Source organism: Corvus brachyrhynchos, unplaced genomic scaffold, assembly GCF_000691975.1.
Source record: "Corvus brachyrhynchos isolate BGI_N302 unplaced genomic scaffold, ASM69197v1 scaffold97, whole genome shotgun sequence".
NCBI lineage: Eukaryota > Metazoa > Chordata > Aves > Passeriformes > Corvidae > Corvus > Corvus brachyrhynchos.
In genome coordinates, this window is record NW_008239758.1 from 2,170,553 (window position 1) to 2,189,297 (window position 18,745).

Genomic DNA, 18,745 nt, shown 5'->3' on the forward strand with positions numbered 1-18,745 from the left:
TAAAAAATAGTATTCTCAGCAAGTGTTCTAAGTATCAGAGAAGTTATTTATATGTTTAAAATGAAGATTTCCCAAACATGAAGTTCTAGACTAAGCTGATCTAAATAAAGCCACAGCTTAGAGAGAGATATCACAATGATTAAGTTACAATAGAACTGCATCAGCAAACAGGTGTTATTGAAGGTAATTTATCCCCATCAGTGTACAAGTTAGTTAAGGCTTGCTTTCCTATCTCATGTCCTAGGGACTCCACCGACACTGAGCACCATGGGGACCTCAAACACTATTTCCATTCCCCCATGTAGGTAAATGTTTGGGATTTTTTTTCTATTTTTAGGTTGCCCAAACACTATCAAAAGCTTATAGGCAGAGCGAAGAAAACAGAGACAATAGAAAGTATAATCTAAGAGTTCTGAAACAAAACAAAGCCTGTTTCAAACCACCCATCCAAGTTCACCATAACAGATGTGACATGCCACAAAGCAAGGGGAGAGCCCAGGCTGAGGGACAGCAGATTGCAAACTGGTCTGAGGAGGCAATATTCCCTGGGTGAAACCACAGGGTGGCTGTGGATCGTTAAAGCCTTGTCTAGAGATACTGAACTCTTCAGAGGACAGACACAGCATTAGGAATAATTAACTGCATTAACATTCACTACACTGCCAAGCATTGTTCATCCCTTAGTAAAATGAACTTTGGGTTTTGCCTTGATTAGCCGCCACAATCAAGGAAAACATGTCTGAAATTTGCAGACAATTTTCATGCTTGAGGAGAGAGCACTGTCTTATTCTGCAGCACAAGTGCTGTATTATCCTTCACTTCTACAGAAGAAGATGTCAGTATGAGACACACTATATGTGACAATTTAAATGCGTGCCCTAGGGCTTAAATCAGCACAGTGCCAAAGTCTAGAGATACTCGCAATCACAGACAGACTGACCTCAACTGCAAGCCGCAGAAAATAGACTGCATTTCCCAAATTCTGAGCTGGACAAGGCCTCTTTATTAAAGGTCCTGGGAAGAAGCTAATTTCTTTTTTTAAATTGTCTGTCAACAACTACTCTAAAGCCTGAAAGTAAACAGAAAATTTCCTTGCCTAATTCCATTGGTTTTCTTTTAAAAAAAATTATGTTGTTTAACAATTTTTCAATTGTCTCCATTCAAACAAGGTATAGTATGTGATAATGCACATTATGATTTTTGAACAGAGCACGCACAGGAAGGGAACTCAATCTTCTCCAAGGGACTTTGAGCAGTGGGGATGGATGGATGGAGATGTGTATTTTCCACAGAAACTGGAGCCACAATTATGGCCTTGGAGTGGAGCAGGTGGGGCTCCCTGAGCAGCAGCAGCCCAGCCCAGTGACTGATGCTCCCCTCTGCTGCAGTGCAGACCCACAGTTCATGCTGGCTGTTTGCTTGGACTGCAGACTGCTTCTCTACCAGCATTGCTATTGCAGTTAGGTATGCAGTCTGGAGCAGCAGCAGGAAGTCTCCCAACACAGAAACAGTGCTATACTGATAGAAAAAATGGCCTTAAAGCGTCATCACAGCTTATTCTCCTCACATGAGCTCCTTAAGGGTAGGATCACTACACAAACACACAGTGTTATTAAGGGGGTACAAGCCTCTTCACACACTTACAGCTATGTAGTTACTGCAATATGCTCCAGCTATTCTTACTGAAGAACCAGGTGGTGTCTTTCCAAAGCAAAGCCTTCCTAACTCAGTCAGCCATCCATCTCACACTCTCAGATGGCTGTAATCAAATACTGCTCTTTTTGCTTGCACTTAAAAGGAACTTGGATAAACTCTTCGCTGTGTTCTCCTCACGTTTGCACTTGCCTGGACCTCAAAGAGCAGATCCGTACCCACCCATGTTATTTCTGTCAGAGGCGCCACATCGCTTCCAATGTGCCAGTGAATGTGTTGATATCTGAATCCCATGGCTATTCCCACTGTGGGCCCTCCATTTGCTGCCATTTAACTCCATTTGCAGTGCCTGTTAAAGAACATGATCTGGGGACAGCAGAACAAAACTTTTCATCAATAATCTGCTATTGTCAGCTCTTCATGTATAAAATATGCACAACACAGGGAACTGCACTGGAGAAGAGCTCTTTGCTTTAGAAACAACAAACAGCTCTGGATATAAAACATATAAACATGCACAAATATCTGCACGTTTCAACACAGATGAAATCCATTTGAACTAACCATCAACCAGGTACTAGGGGAGGTTGTAGATCAGAACTCACGGAGCCTTCTGGCAGCATTCTGCTTTCACAAACTCTCAAAGCTGTATCTCACACATGTGCCCATCTCACCAGGCATTACAGGGATTGGCATGAAATTCTGCATTCTGCATGTTCCTCCCATAAAAACTTCCACAATGGACCGCACTGTGCATGGTTGTAGAGCTATGGGAACTGTTGGGGGCTATGTCCTACACAGCACAGAGATGCTATGAAGCCAAAGCACTCAGCACCTTCCAGAAGAGAGGCATTCCATCATTTTATGGCACTGCTGACAGACTTGGCCAGTTCCACGGGCAGGCACACCAGCTACTCCGAGACAAACGGGCTGCCTGCACTGCATTCCTCCTGTTCTCGCCAGCCTCTGTCTATCATCTGTTTTCCATTTCAGTCCTTTACCTCCCATTCTTTTAATGTATCTGGAGGGTTGAAAAGTATCTGCTGGTTTCCTAGTCTCTGCTGCTGGAAGCAGAGTCATTTTTGTTACTTGTTCCAGGGAGCAGGCCAGAAGCAGCCAGCCAGGGAGAGCATCAAGCCAAGAGGTGGAGTTTTAAGGGGTTCGTGGGTTGTTTTTTAACTTCTTGTCTGCCTCCTGCCCTGAGATTTTCCAAGCATACCCAGAGCCACGGGGCCTGGCCATGACACGCACTCATGGTTAGTCCACACGGTCAGGGTCACGGGCTGCTGTGAATCACTGAGCTGGGTATGACTCCCTCCTTCCTGCACTCACTGCTGCCCTGAATTCAGTCAAAAAATTTAATTTATTTTAATTAAAATAATGCAAACTCCTACATGATGTTCTTGATTTAGTCTAAGAATAGTTTACTTAGATTTACTCCACTTCTGCCTAACTGACTAAACCAAAATAAGCCATTTTTGTGCTAAAATCAGGGTTTAGGTTTAACTAACCCAGAGCCGATTTGTCCTTCCAAATGTGTGCAATAACAAAGAGCATACAGAGGCATGCAGTGAATATTAGCTTGGACTGTGAAACACAACATTAATCTGTCACCCCCTGACCCTGTGCTGCATTGCCAATATGTCAAACATCTTCACTCTGCTTAGCCCAAGCACATTTTGTGCACTGTGCTCTTTGTCAATAACCATTCAAATATTTCTCTGCCAGTAAAAGTCACAACATTTTCCTGCCCCCTCCAGCAGAGTTTCTTAGGTCTTCATGAAAATTTAAATGAAAAATATCGACAAGTTTTCATTGTTTTTAAGCACACACAAAAAGCAACTCCATCTCCTCTTTCACTACTTCCAGCTTCAAGTCAGACTTGAAAAACTGAAAACTTGGTTTTATGTGGGTTTTAAGAGAACAACTTTAGAGCTTCTCAAAACCAGCTTAACTGAATTTCAGTAGTCCTACATGTGAACAATTTTGTGAAGAGCTTTGGGATCCTTCAGCAGAGGAAACGCTCTGCAAATGGACAACATTAATCATTTGCACAATGCACACACCAACACAAAACTGACAGAAAATATCTCTTCTCTCTAAGGCAGGGCAATATCCACTTCCGAAGCACAGCTTGTCACAGCTGCTCCTCAGCACACTCTACTGCCTCCTACCACAGTAAAAGAGGCAGCCTGGGCAGGAGGGGTGAGGTTAAGCTTCAGCCTCTTTTGGCTGGAAAGTACTTCTTTTAATATTAGTGAGCACAAGAGGTACAAGAGAAAGGAACCAGCATCCTTCGATACCTTTGCAGTGTGGAGAACCATGGCAGCAATGCCCTGGTGGGATCAAGCCTGGATCCCTGCATATGAAAACACCTCAACAAGCTACAGGGTGCAGAGGCATGAACCTCTGGGCAGCGTGTGAATATTAGACATTTTAAATGGCAAATAAAGGAAGGGAAGTATGAAAATATGATCAGTTATTTGGGAAGAGGGTTTTTTATGAGTCTTTTGAGAATTTGGTGGTTTGGGGAAAGGAAAGGGAACATGTCTAACACTATTTGGAAGTGCAATGAAAATCCTCATTCTCTATGCCTCTTCCATTTGTAGTCCCATGTTATTTCTGGAACACTTTTCCAGAAATATTTGTGTTTACTCCTCTTCTAGACTCAGTTCCATGACAGATGTCTGCAAAGTTGTGCTGACTTCAGTGGGACATGGCAAAGGTGGGCGAGATGTGCTATTAGATTTTGCTGTGGGGAAAGATTCTAATGAATTGTTTGCTCTACTGACACTATATATAGCAATTTCTAAACCCATTACACAAGTCATTCTGTTCCACAAACAATTTGCAATTGCAGAGACTAATTTCTTTAGACCTTTAACACTGCTCGTAGAAGGACAGTTCCTTGAACTCTCTCAATACTTCCTGTTCTCAGTCTTCGAGTACATGGTATCACTAACCTCAAAAAGGAGGGAATAAAGTAATGAGGGAAAAGCTACCATTAATATTTCCCTGTCCCCTTGAGTTTTCATTCTAGCTCTCTTAACTCCAACAACCCGTTTCTCTCAGGAAGTTTGTCTTTTTGTACCTTTTTCCCCAAATGGAAAGCATCTCACAGCAGCTCAAGTGGCTCTGCCTTGCATGCTGCCCTAGAGTTTCCAGCCTTGGAATAGCTTCCAACTAGCTGTGATTTATCTGGCTGGTCAGAGGTTACTGTACACAGAAATGCAATTTCTTTATCATACTCACTCTATCCGTCTTTGGCAACTCCAGGTGTCATCAACAATCTGCTGTATGCCATTTTATGGCCTGTCCTCCAGTATTTTATTCAACAGAAAGCCCTTTTGCTGAGCAACACTGCCTAGAAAGGACTAGAGCCCTTTTCTCTATATATATTTAATTAGTTTAACTGCTGATTTATGTGCTAAAGAGTTGAAAATTCATTCATAATAGCTCTGTCCTTGCAATGCTGCCAGTGCATTGCTTCATCTTGACATTTGAATAAAATGTCTTTTTATTCCTGACTGCATTCAGGTCTGGGTTGATGCTCCTCTCCGGAAATTAGTGTTCAGAATTACCTGGCTTCTCCATAGTTTCCCAATTTTGAGTTGGGAACATCAAATACAAGTAAGCTTTCACATTGAGCTGAGTTGTGTGTTTTGATGACCCTCTTAAGCCTGGCGACTCACAATCTCCAAATCTCCTTAATTCCATCAAAATAAATTAATTTTCCCATGCTCCTGATAATGTTTTAAACAGAAAGCAGGTATACTGTATTAAATAAGCCTTTACTTTCTCTGCAAATCTGTTACTATGCAGCTTTATCTCTTCTCCTGTTTTTAGATCAGCCCCACAATGATCCACAGAGAAGGACCCAGATCAGATTGTTGCTGACATCCACTGCTTGCTAGTTAAACCTGGGGGAAGGTCTGCACCACAGCTGAGCCTAGTCTAGCGTCAGAGAAAAATGCATGTAATTTTCTTTCTTTTTAGTTACTTTTTTAGAATATTGACATTGACCAGGACAAATTATCATCCTTTACTTCATCTTATTAGGTAATGACAGTGCTACTCTTTCTGCTATAAATTTTTGTTATTCTTCCATCACCAGCCCACAGTTTTAATTTAACAGCAATAGAGAAAACTAAAAAGACGTAAGAGACAAAGTAGCTTTCATGAAATAATTTTAATTACTAAAATCTTGAGGATTTGCAGATTATAGAGAAGAAAGTTTTACCCACGAACACTGCTACTGGACTAACTATAGCCTACACCTGTGCTCCTGGAGAGAATGGGAATTTTTAGTTATCTTCAATGTAAGCACAATCAAACTCAGTACAGCCAAGAATGCAGCACTGATCTATGATCAAAAGGGCAGTTCAGAGTAAGAAAAGGCACATCCTGCAAAGGAAGAAGATATAGCTTCAATTTTTCTTACTACATGCTCTAAGATACTCCAAAGCCTGATTTCTGGCACTCAAGATTTACAGCACTCAAAAATCCTGTGTACCCAGATACTTTCTTTTTTCTTAATCTGAGTCCTTTTTGCCCCTATTTGAAATAAAACCGATGTTTGATTATCATCTGCAGCAAATCCACATGCCAATATTCATCAGATTAAGCCACTAGGTACACTGTTACCTTGTTTTTAAAATGTTCTCAGCTTGGGCTGCCTAGGGTTTTCACCAAAGCAGATGCACAATTACAATTACAGCTTCATAAAGCTAATTTTTCAGCACCAAGGACTGAAAATATTGGCCTAACAAAAAGTCAAGAATAATAACTGCTGTCAGTTAGAGCTAACTGATTAAGAATGAAGGTGGCACTAAGAAGTCAGACAGCCTGTGATCACATTAAAGAACACGATCCTGTCGTAGGAGCACATGACAAGAGAAGCAGAAGCAGGCCCTGAGCACTGCTAAACCATCGAAGGAACAAGACAATTCTAGCTCTGAATATTTTTTTTAGTATTTAAATTTAAGCAATTAATTTTCAGGCATGTTTTAATATGACACGTAATTCACAAAATATCTTCTAAGATGACAAGCAGAGTTTTTTCAGTCTCCCTAGGAAAACAACAGTTGGGTATGATTTTGCAGTGGGTCAAAGGATCAAGCAAGACAACGAACAAATGAAACATTATAAAATTGATTAACTTCATAAGGCCAAACATTTATATTAACTGCTTTACCTAAAGTTATATCAATAAGTATATTGAGCAATACCTTCTGCAACAAATCTACTCTGAAATGTGTATGAACAGCTCTCCACACACAAAGTCCCAGGGTGAATTCACTGATACCGGCAAATGGTCACACTTCTGTGGTTATTGAGGTGCCAAGGGGGCTGCAATGCCTTTCAGTGGATTAGCTGCAAACCCATCCTAAACTGGTTGGCACCTTCATTACTGACTCTCACAGAGACACTGGCCCAGTTTGTGCCCCTCTTGTTTCTCTCTGTTGGTTTTGGTTGTAAGCTTGGACACTCAGAGCTCAGACAGCCTGAGGCAGTTCCATGCAACACAGTATCCAAACCTTTTGCCGTGTTCACAGATAATAACTTCAAATTAACATTAAGCACATGATACATTGGCTCACATTACATTACTTCAACTGCAGCATGTCACCTCATGTCAGCCAAGGTCAGCATTCGGGGTGACATGATACGATCTAACACGGTGCAGGGTTATTGCCCCCGTGTTAGGAATCTCAGGCTAAGAATCAGAAATAGAACAAGCAGATGCACGTAACAGATCACTTTATAATACTCCTGGGAAACAAGAATCATTTAATGCATTTCAAATTTTGCCAGTGTCCTCCTTCCTGGATTCATCTGGACCTCCACACTACCATGATATGCCTTTTTCTTTTCTCGTCTTTTGTTTCCTTTTTTTTTAAAGTAAGACATGAGGCTTGTTGAGTCAATCAGACTGACACTGGGACCTCACCACAGGAAGAATTTCAAATAATTTAGTGAACTTCACAATCTCTGATCACTCTGCTAATACTTTCTGCTCTCGTAGACTTCAGTGACCTCCGTTTCATGAATAATGTGAGTGGTAGTGCTGAAAGTCCCAGAGGATTCTGATTCCACTGAGCCATGTGGGGTTTTGGCCTGCAGGGTGACAAGCTGTATGAAGGAAATGTTTGGCTGTATCCAAAAAGGGGAAAATTTTTAAAAGAACTGCTAAGTCTTCTGGAGTTCTAACTTGTTTTCACACGCTGTGGCGCTTCCAAGTTACAAGCTCTGTTCCCTCCTGCCTTACACCCACAAAACTGTATCTGTACTTTAAACACCAAGCAATACCAAAGTTAAACTCAGCCATATGAGTCAAAGGGCTGGTTAGATTCATGCAGTTCTGCTACATGGCAATAACCTCCCTGGTTTTATTCTTGCACCCGTTATAAGCACATCCAATATGTGCAGTGTAAGGATGGTGATATTCAGCTTTACACATGCAAAAGCCATCCAGATTCCAAGAGACTAAAGACAGGAAATTCCCATATTAGGGTAAACCTTTAGTTTTCAATTAGATGTAATAAACTCACATAAACTACAACAGAGTTATCAATGGCCACTGAGATCATTTCATATCTGGCAAAACAAAAAAGCAGAGCTTCAAGAGCCCATCCTGTCTCTGATACAACACAAGGATGTATTATTTTTAGAACAAAGGCTAAGCTAATCACAGCTGAATTCACATTTCTCTATTTTTTGTTCACCTTTGTAAACATGCAGGTAATGTCTTTCTTTTTAGTATTTTGTGACAACAGAAAACACAAGCATTATTTTATTAACCTTTAAATGCAATTTGGTTGTTCTCTTTCCATTTCAGCTCTGGAGCTTTGATGTCTGAGTGACATTGGATATACCTTAAGGGCTCAAAAAAAAGTTCAATAGTCTTCATAGCCTCAGCATAAAATACAGAATAAGAAGAGAAAATAAATAAATAAGTGCATACACACATATTTCCCTCTTTTATGACTTTGAAAAGCTGCAGCTGTCATTTGGTTCCTCGCTCTTTCCTCAGGGTAGAGATCATGCGATCAGACAGGAATGAGCATAGCAGAGTCTTTAGATTGGATACAGAGAAGTTGATATTTTTACCTCGTCAGCCAGCTTGGTGGAAAAAAAAAAAAAAAAAAATCAAAGAAATAGACAGCTCTTCAGATATACCCAGGGAACTACTCCCCAAACTCATCAGCACTTACCTGCACCAGTCAACTCCTATTTCTCTGTAGTCTCCAGAATCCAGAAAAAAAAAAAGAAACCTGAACCTTAACCTTCAAAATTTTTGTACCAAGGTTTAAAAATCTTGAACCTTGAACCACCACCATGGAATCTTGAACCACAATTTTCCAAGACTGAGTCAATTTGGGTAAAAAATTGACCGAAAATCAAAGCAAATATTAATTCAGGCCAGAAAAAAATCAATCCTTGGAGTAAAACACAAGGCACTGTTCACTATTTTGAGACACCTTCAGCACCACAGTTCCAAACCTTCAAAACAATCTATTAGTACAGAAAACAGAAGGTATGTTTAGAGCTCTGCTGACAACAGGCTCTTCCAGCACTGTAAGCAATAAACTGGAGTCTTGACCCTTTCAATGTCCAAGTCTAACAGCAATGCTAAAAAAAAATCCCAACATTTTCAATTTAGAAGTGGGATTGACCATAGAACAATCAAGAGGAGCCATTGGTTTCTACTAACACCAGTTTCGCTGAATTCTGTGACCTGTGCCTTGATGGATAAAATAATCTCTGCCACCCTAAGCCTCAGCATAACTCCTCATATGGGTGACAGACCCATTGCTTTTGCAAAAGACAATATCTGACATACCAACACCTGCCCTTTTAGCACATCCCCTCCTCCTACAAAAGCTCTCTCTGGAGGGCTCTTTACACAGTCCACTAAAGATAAAAATGTCTCAATTTTTTGCTCAACTAACAGTCTTATGAAGACCTACTCAATGTTTTGAACAAACTTAATATGATTTGTTTTTGTTGTGAATTAAGGCTTGATGAGGACTGTGAAGATGCCTCTTGGATCTTACCATGGCTTGGAGCTTTGCTTTGTTGTCTGTATTTCTGATACTCAAAACAGAGCTTACGTTTAGAACATACTATTGCATACAGCTCTACAGAAAATAAGTAAATATAAACCTGATCATGCCCTGACAATGGTGACTCAGTTCATTTTCACAAATAGCACAAGCTCCTGAAATGGGAACAGCAAAGCAGCATAAGCCAGGATGGCAGGTGTCACTACTGAAGCGACAAATCATCTCTACTTGATCTTTAAAACAAGGTTGCATCACTAGTTTAAAACATGAAACTGAACTTTGGTTCAGAAACAAGCAGGTGAGTTTGTACCAGATTACCTGATTGCACTGACCCTCCTTTTCTTTGTTTGCATTGTACTGAAAAAAAAATAAAAATCACACCCTTATCAAAACAAATGGGAGGCAAGTTACATATTGCTTGTACTACTCTGTCATTTGTCAGTGAGCAAAGGCAGAAAGCAAAGCAGCAGGGTGATGTAGTGACTATAACTAATGTTGCTAAATATCACAACATTTTTAGCAAGTCTGGTTTCTCTCCTCAGTAAACAAGAGACAGTCACTGAGCTTGGTGACAATTAAGAAAAATCTGCTTCTTTGTGGAGGTGGGTGTCTTTCACTGCCAGAAATACGGAAGATCCAGTATCAGTGAGATATCCTGATTGAAGCTAAAGGCTGTTCTGTCCCAAAAGCTGATAAATTCCCAAGCATATACCCAGGCAAAAGTTAAAATAAAGGACAGTTCAATTTCCTGCAAGGGATTATAGAGAAGAACTGGACATTTACATTTCAATCCCACAATAGTATTCACAGCAAGTCTTTGCTCTCCTGAAAATAAACCTGACAAACACTTTTTTTCTCACCCAAGGCTTCCACCAGACCTAAGCAGGCTGTGATTTTTAAAGATTCTGAACTTCTAGAATAATTCTGTAAAAACCTGAACTAAAAAGTACTATTCAGGTAAACCACAGAGCTACAAGAACTCTTAAATAAAAATGGGAAAAGATCCAGTAAAGGAAAGCTGCAACGAAGAGGCAAAAGAGCCAAAAACACTGACAGTCAAGCACGGAGAAATCACAGTGGTCGTATTTCCTGCACTGTTAATTAGGTAGGGCAGTTGTCAGTACAGGAACATTACTGAACAACTTAGCACACTTAAAATATTCAAAATCCATTTCAGTTTGAATTAAGAGCATCTTCTAACCTACAGAACATTTCAAGATGGAATGAGTAACCAAGGTACACTTCACCTGTAAATAGAATTTTTTAGCTCTGATACCGCATACCCTAAATCTCTGTAGTTTCTCATCTGTCAATCTTCATTATAAAAATTCCCATTCAAGCTGAATAACTGTCTTCCAAGACCTCATCTGCTCATGGCATTGATTCCCCAATTGAAGCCAAGCCTCTGCTGGAGATGTCATCTGCACACCCAGCTGCAGTGTCATGTGCAAGGGTTTACAACTTTAGGTAAGGGACTGGAAGATGATACAGATGCAGTTAAGGAACAGAAAATTTCTTTCCATGTAAATGCCCCAAGCAAATGGACAGTAAACATAGAGAAACACAGATCATATAAGCTAGTATATGCAGAAGGCTTTTAAAATAGATTTGATGTTTCAAAACTGCCATGGAAATGAGCAACCTCTAAATCAAATGCTTGGTATAACATACCTCACTGCTGGCAAAATTTAAATTTGTTTTTTTAGGCTACAGGGAGTGAAAATACAAGAAAAAAGAGATTGTGCATGATTCAGATGGAGCTACTCTTGATGTCAGCTCGGATGAGGTTATTGACAAATACATAAAGATATTCTAGTCTCAGGGACGCTGGGGTCCTGTGCTGTCTTTCCAGTCAAAATTTGTGCTAAGAAATTTTTATATTGGTTTGACTGCTATGTGGTATAATGATCTTCAAAGCAGTGAACTCCATTCTTAATCAAGTCTGCTTAAGTAAAGGATGTGTTGTCAGAGGATACGCTGCAAGGCAGCAACAACCTCTGGGTTATTTCACCTAATGAGGACCATCCCACAGCAGTGCTGAGCCTTAAAGGGCTGCAGCGCTCTGATCTGCCGCGAGAACCATCTTGCTGGCCTTGAAGCGGAAAAGCTGAAGCAGTGCCGTGAACAAGCCTTAGATTGGTGAAGGGGGGAGAGATGGGGGATTCCAAGAATTGGATTAGCTTTTACTGGAATCCTTTCATATCGCCAGGATAGATGTATAAGCAGAAAAACAGAAATAGGGTAAATTCTGCCAAAAAGCATCCTGCCCTAGTAGCAAGCTGCACAGTAAACTTGACACTCCTGCTTCATCATATGTTTTCCAATTCCAGTATCATTAAATAGTAATTGTTCTGCTCTACTTCCTGTTTTGAAAAATGCTGCTTTTTGCTCTGCCTTGGTAACATCTTAAGTCATTTAAGTTTGAATACTCTCACAATGAATGGCTGTGAGAAGGAACCTTGCTGAACTGTATAAATTTATTTCAGGACTTGAAGATGCCATCACTTATATTAGTTCATAATTATCGTAGCAATCACTTCCAGCTGCCTCATAATGCCCCCACGAAAAAAGGAAGTACTAAAAAGAAAATTTTCAAAAGGATTTAAAGCTTCTATTGTGGTTGTTGGATACAGAAAGCTACCACATTTAAGTGGCTAAGGAAGAAGCAGAGAGCTTTTTCAAGAATGTGACCGTGAATAACTTGTTCTCGTGGATGTCTGTGTCACAACTGAGAGCAGGCCATGCACCCACAGCAGTGAAAGTATCACCTTTGAAACTCAGCTTACAACTCAGGTAAGGTAGGGAACAGCAATAACAATTTGCAGCATCCCAGTGTTTTACCTTTGCAGGATACAGGTTCCTTTTCCAAGTTCAAAAATGTCAAGCAAGGGCACGCATATTCAGGTAAGGGCAACACTTCAGTTATAAAAAACAAAATATGTTAGGTAGGAAAAGGAGAGGTAGGAGATTGTAAGAAAATGACACAATAGAATTAAATCTAAGCAAGCAAGATATAATTCTGATAAGACAGGGAGGCAAAAGAACAAGTAAGTATCCTGATGAGGAAAGCATCTTTCTCAGCCACTTTAATATTCAAATATTCTCTATGCCACATGTTTTGTACATTCTGGTGCTATAAAGCAGGGTCCCTGATCCATGGCACACTTTCCTACTGAACTCCACTGTGGAAATAAAGGTGTGTGCTTCTGCTGCACTTGACAAAACAAGGCTTTTGATAAACCCAATGCAGCAAAAAATGAGGCACAGAAACAGGAGGACAATGACTGCGTTACGCCCTCAGTAGCCCTTGGGGTGCTCAGCCAGTGTTTCAGAAACACCATCAGAGCAGAAACCAGCCTACTAAGACATTCTTCACTGTCATCACACTCAGGATGTTTACAACCACCTTGCAGCATTCATAACTGCGCGCTTTGTAGCTGTTTTCACCAAGCAATATTGGGCAATGAGCACACGTCAGCGTGGCTCACCTCCAGCCAGGGAGTGACCATCAGTCCACCCAGAGCAACCTCTATGCCTACTGACACATTTATTGCTGACTTTGGCACTCACAAGCTCAACAAAGGCAAGCAGGACTTGCTGCCAAGAGGGCTGTTTCACCAGTGTCAGTGGTGACATCTGACTGCTGGACTAACGTCCCACATTTGACAGAAAGCTGCCTGCTGATCTGCTGCTCACTCCAACCCTCTCTGCTTCTGACTGAAGATTTTGCATCCCAATCTGCAAGTTTTTAATAAAAAGGCAGAAATTCCCAAAGCCCTCTTTGGTGCGCTTCTTCAGAGCCTCTGGCTCCTCAATGGTGGGTCTATAGCAAGAAGGGGTTCACAAGCTGCAGAGGAAAGTATAAGATCTCCTATCACAGCTGGCCTGGACTCAGCACTGGGTTTGAAAATTGTGAAAGAGGAGCCAGGAGGAGGACCTAAGGCTGAACAGTCTGGAATAAGATGTAGATATTTATTTGAAAGAATCTATAGAGCAAACGAAAGTGTATGTTCAGATCACTCCATGTATTGCTTCAAATCTCAAAGAAATTAACTACAGTGCCTGTGCAGAACCTGTCTGAATACTCATAAACCCCTCAGCAGCTTCCAGAACAGGGTAATTACCTCCTGTCTTCACCATGAAGGTCACTGACATTGTCCCACCTTATTTTCTGCAGAGTGTGTTTAAGAGCCTTTAGTAAGACTAAAAAGGTGGGTCATATATTCTCACATCGGCGTGTTCACACTCACAGAGACAAGGGAGACTTGCTAAAAGCCTGCACAGCGAGAACCTCTCTGCCAAAAGGATATTCCTCTAGAGGCTGGGCATGTCACACCTGGAGTCTCTCAGCTGCCCCACCACCCTTTGGTCAGCCTGTCTTTCCCTTAGCTCCCATACTGCATTCAGCTGGCTACCAGCTTACTGGGGGGCAGTCACGAGGACCAGATGTGAGCAGGAATCCACAGACCAAACTTAGTTAACAACACTGTGCCTCTAGAGTTTGGCATTCAGCAGTTCTGGCCACATTTCTCCAGCATTCTCATGTTTTGGGTGGCTATCTCCAGGTTCCAGCAGCAGGGGGACTTGCAGGGACACCCATGAGGGGAGGGTGGGGCTGCCCTGGCAGGGCACAACCAGTGCCAGCCTGTTCCCACCGTGGGGTATGGCCAAGCCCCCAGAGCAGCTGCTGCAGCCTCTGTGGAATGTGTTTAAGTGCAGGCAGAGCCCCACAGGCAACAGGTGTGAGGAACAGCCCTGCCTGCTCTGGGGCCAAGGGGAAACAGGAGGAGATGCTCCAGGTAGTGGAGCAGGGATTCCCCTGTACCCCTGAGGAGCCCATGCAGGAGCAGGTGTACCCTGAGAGACTGCAGCTCATGGGGTGTTAGTTACTCACCAAAAAACTCTATTTTAATTGGCAATGGATGAAATTAATTTTCCCAAAGTCAAGCATGTTCTGCCTGTGAGGGTAACTGGAAGTGATCTCCCTGGTTTTATGTCACCCACAAGATTTTACATCTTATTATTGGGAGGTGGGCAGCTGGACATGTTAACTCACCACACCACATTTAGTAATTCCAGGGGAAATAGTTAATATTTTGCCGAGAGCAAAATGTTGAGGTGTCATTATTCCCACACAGAAATAAAATTAATACTAAGCATTTATTCCTGGAAAACCCAGTTCTGTCAGTGGTGTTACAGCAAATGTGACCTCCCTACTTTTGTATACTTCTTGCTAAAAGTAAAATATCCAGATGAAAGAAAACAAAATGAACTCTTTAAGCAGAGAATTCAACTAAAAATAATGAGAAGATACAGATGCAAGAAAATCCCCTTGCTTTAGTATTAAGGCTCCTAAAATGAAGTCAATGCCTCTTATTCTAATTGCTAATTGCAAATAGTGTGCTTTTTCACCAGTATGTCTAGTTGTTTCAAATACAGTCTCAGTCCTGGTTTAATGACAGAAGACTGCCCCAGCAAGCAATTTTACTCAGAGTGACTGGACATTCATTTGCAATTACAAGTCAAAGTTAACTGCTAGAGACAAGCCAGCAGAAAACACCTTCTAAAGGAACAACAAAACTGTGAAAAACATTTTTGTTTTGATAAGGGTTCTCAGACAGGCAAGACCTCCACATCTCCCCCACCTTCTTTGGGTCACTGGGGATGAGAGGAGGCAATGAGGCCCCTCACCTTCCAGGGCAGAAGTAGTGGAAGAGGAAGGACCAGGGACTGCAGAACAGCCCTAAAGGGAAGCTGAGGTGGAAAGTGATGGCAACTGCTAAAGAGAGGAGCAGTTCTTGGTGCAGTAAAACTGCTCCTCGCCTCACCACTCCTCCCATCCCCTCCCCGCACAGGCAGGAAGGGCTGCACAAGCCAGAACAGCCAACCTTCATCTCCTCATCCCCAGGCAGACCTGACAGGCAGCTACAGGCTGATGAATTAGGCAGTGGCCTGTTCTTCCAAGGCCCAGAGCTGCCTCTGATGCTGGCCTCTTGGAAAGCAAGTACAGACACCTGAGTACTAGCAATTAAAATGATGCAATACATGACACGTATCCATCAGAAATAACCTAGCAATTGGGTTGCTGGCACGCTGTGCTGCAGATAAGGCAGTGCTGATAATACTTGAACTTTTATGTCTCTCACTGAGGTATTTGCCACAATGCTATTTGTTCTCTGCTCTTAAATCTGTATGCTCACTTAGCCTTACCAACTGATTGCAGGATTAGACTCTGATTTGCCAAATCCAGAAATAATGCAGCTTGTGTTTGAAGATGCATTTTGCTGGTATTTTTTCTCATTGATCTTGGAAGTTATGCAATAATATTAAAAACTGAGCCATTACAAAGGGCACAGCAAGGTACACCAGAGAAACAAGAACAACCTGGATAATCCCCTTCACAAGTCGTTTCAACAACTTATCTGAGACACAAAGAATATTCACATATTTAAGCACCATTCTAGTTTCTGACAGAAGGCAAGAAGTTCAGTGGAGTGTTCGCCACATGTTGGTTGTGACAAACTGCAGTGAAGTACTGATGGAGATGGGAGGTTGAGCAAGCGCAGCTTCCAGCTGAACAGGACAGCCAGGTGCTCTTGCAGGTACAGCCACGCTGTGTGACGTGGGGTAGGCAGCTCTTCCTCTACCAGGCGTGTCTGCACAGCACAAGGTGAGGCCAAGCAGAGAAACATGACTCAATCTCCACATAACTCATTCACAGCTATCTTAGATCCTAAAAACAACAGTCACGTTAACATGGTGCCCCTGCCTGGGCATGGCTAATCAGCCTTCCCAGACGTTGCACAATGTAGCTGTTTCTCTGTCTGTTCCACAAAACGCAGTCATATGAACACATCTTCTCACTCTCTTACAGTGCCTTGTCAGTTTAGGTCTGAAGCACCTCCAGAGAAGGTCCACTGGACTGGTTAAGTGTGGCACATCCCAGCCTCAGGACTGCCAGCTGGAAAACGCCGCATGAGGATTTCTCAGTCTGAGTATGGTTAAAGTTACATGACCCAGAAATTACAAAAACGTTGAAAATTATGCAATTGTAGAAAGGCATAAAAAGCTCACATGAACAGAAAATTATGCATCAAAGAAGCAGGTAGCTGTAGATGTTTCTCTGCACCATATAGAAACAGTGCTTGATTTCTGCTACAGTAATGCCCGTAAAAATAGGTATCAGTTCCCTGAGGTCATATTTACTAGCGTTCCCTTCAACTGAAACACCCACAACAGTTATTTCTGGAAACAAGTTATCTGTATGTATTTGGTGTCCTACTAGTACTCCACACTTTGAAATCTTGGCAATACCTCCCAGTCAAACACAGCTACAGGTCTTACCCAGGAAAATTTCCCTTATGCACATAAGGCTTACTCATGTTCAGTAGTCACACAGATAGGAATGACAGACGTACCTGAGTTCGGGTTTGCAAGAAAGGATCTTAAATGTGGTGATGGAGCAGTCATTATATTCATAGCTAATTAAATTAATTTGAAAAGCTGTATTTATGGTTAGGATTAGACTATTGATACAACAGATTGGCAATGGAAGCATATCTTTTAATTATGAAAGAGCTTTTGGATCGGATATAGTAATCACAGAAATTCTGTACTTTGATATATCACATGCTGTCAGGGTGATTTTTTGCTTTTTCTTTGCCTAGGTCAACCAACTACATACCATGCCTTGAGCAAGAAGTAGCCATTGAACTGATCACTCCTTAAATTTCATTTCCTAGTCACACTTAATAACTGTCTATCCCCAAATCCCTGCAAGGGACAGGAGAGTATCACAGTGATACAGAGCTCACATCAATTTCTATGACACTGACTTGGGTACTGCTGGCATCAGAAACACTGCACTTTCAGATGGTGAGCCTACAAGGCCAGAGTACAGTTTAGGGAATAGAAGAAATATTAAGTAAAAACTGGGGAACTGGGACTCTGCTTCTTATTCAAGTATTTTTGCTTCTTTTTTTTTTTTCTTTTTAATCTGACTTCAAACAATCTCACTTCTGAGACTATGCTTTGCTAACCCATGACACACAAGTATCTGATAGTCTTAAAGGTACAGATAACAAGAAATTGAGGAAGGAGCACTATTGCTAGATGCACTCAATACTTATGCTTGAAGTGTTTCCTTAAATTCTGCAAGACAGATTCTGGTTAATCTAGTCACATGCATGCACAACTTAGGTTCGGCTCTTTCCAAAAGAAAGCAAATCTAACACTACACAGCCTGGAAGCAGTCTTTAATGTATCTTATCAAGACTGCTTATTGGAAAAACTGAGTGATCCTTCCATATTCCTGAGCAGTGGACTCACTTCGGTCAGGAGAAAGTGGTGACTTTGAACAGAATTTTTTCCTACCAGTTTATAAAGAAATCACATGTTAATTATGAAAAAAAAATCTATCAGTTAAAGTAGAAACCACTGAACATCTTCTTCTAACATCGTAACAGTGACTTTGCTACAGAAAGGAACAGCGAGTCAAGGGAGCACTGGACTGTCTTCAAACAAGTTTGTTGGCAGCTTAAAGGCTGCTGAACATTATGATGTTAATACAGCTGCATTAGCTTGTTCACTTTAATAAACACATGTGTGGGAAGGTTCAACTCTGCATGGCAAAGTAGTTCTACCTCTTTGGTTTCCAATTGGACATTGTTTTAGGCTTAGTCCTGAGAGGAGATCAAAGTTGGTGAAAGCCTCTGAGTGGGTGTTCAGTGCTGCTGCTGGGCTGTGCTTCCAGACGCTGTTGCAGAGAAAAGGCATCTTGCAAAGAATTGACACTGTATTTCATCGATGTCATTCATAATCCTTTTTAACAGACTAAAATTATGGGCTGTCTGGTTCTCAAACACAGCATCATCCAATTTGCATGGTCCAGGTCCTCCTCTGCAATGAATGATGGGCTCGGTAAGTGATATTTACCAGTCCGTCATGCCACTGCACTGCATCTAATACGCACTGAACCTTCAGAAAGGCACTGTGGAATTAATTCCCAGAAGCAATCAACATTCATT